Source organism: Oncorhynchus kisutch, linkage group LG27, assembly GCF_002021735.2.
Source record: "Oncorhynchus kisutch isolate 150728-3 linkage group LG27, Okis_V2, whole genome shotgun sequence".
Lineage (NCBI taxonomy): Eukaryota > Metazoa > Chordata > Actinopteri > Salmoniformes > Salmonidae > Oncorhynchus > Oncorhynchus kisutch.
The window spans coordinates 9,213,975-9,215,174 of NC_034200.2; positions in this window are offsets into that span (position 1 = coordinate 9,213,975).

A 1,200-nucleotide genomic window follows, 5' to 3' on the forward strand; every position below is an offset into this window, starting at 1 on the left:
TCGGCGTTCCAATTCATCCCAAAGTTGTTAGATGGGGTTGAGGTCAGGGCTCTGTGCAGGCCAGTCAAGTTCTTCCACACCAGTCTCGACAACCATTTCTGTATGGACCGCACCACTCGGGAGCCCAGGATTGTCATGCTGAAACAGGAAAGGGCCTTCCCCAAACTGCCACAAAGTTGGAAGCCGAGAATCATCTACAAAGTCATTGAATACTGTAGCATTAAAATGTCCCTTCACTGGAACTAAGGGGCCTAGCCCATACCATGAAAAACAGCCGCAGACAACTATTCCCCATCCACCTAATTTTACAGTTGGCGCTATGCATTGGGGCATGTAGCGTCCTCCTAGCATCCGCCAAACCCAGATTCTTCTGTTGGCTTGCCAGATGGTGAAACGTGATTCATCAGTCCGGAGAACACGTTTCCACTGCTCCAGAGTCCAATGGCGGCAGGCGTTACACCACTCCAGCCCACGCTTGGCATTGCATATGATATTAGGCTTGTGTGCGTCTGCTTGGCCATGGAAACCCATTTCATGAAGCTCCCAATGGACCGTTCTTGTGCTGACGTTGCTTCCAGAGACAATTTTTACGCTTTATGTGCTTCAGAACTCTGCGGGCCAATTCTGTGAGCTTGTGTGGCTTACCACTTCGATGCTGAGCCGTTGTTGCTCCTAGACGTTTCCACTTCACAATAACAGCACTTAGAGTTGACCGGAGCAGCTTTAGCAGGGCAGACATTTTCCGAACTGACTTGTTGGAAAGGTGGCATCCTATGACGGTGCCACGTTGAAAGTTACTGAGCTCTTCCATTCTACTGCCAATGTTTGTCTATGGAGATTGCAAAAGGTGTGGCTGAAATAGCCGAATACACTAATTTGAAGGGGTGTTTACATACTTTTGTATATGTAGTGTGGCATAGTAAACGTAAATCCTGGACACTCAAATTATACTGAACAAAAATATAAAATGCAACATGCAACATTTTCAAAGATTTTACTGAGTTACAGTTCCTATAAGGAAACCAGACAATTAAAATAAATTAATTATGCCCTATGGATTTCACATGACTGGGCAGGGGAGCAGCCATTGGTGGGCCTGGGAGGGCATAGGCCCACCCACTTGGCAGCCAGGCCCATCCTCTGGAGAGCCAGGCCCAGCCAATAAGAATGACTTGTTCCCTACAAAAGGGCTTTATTACA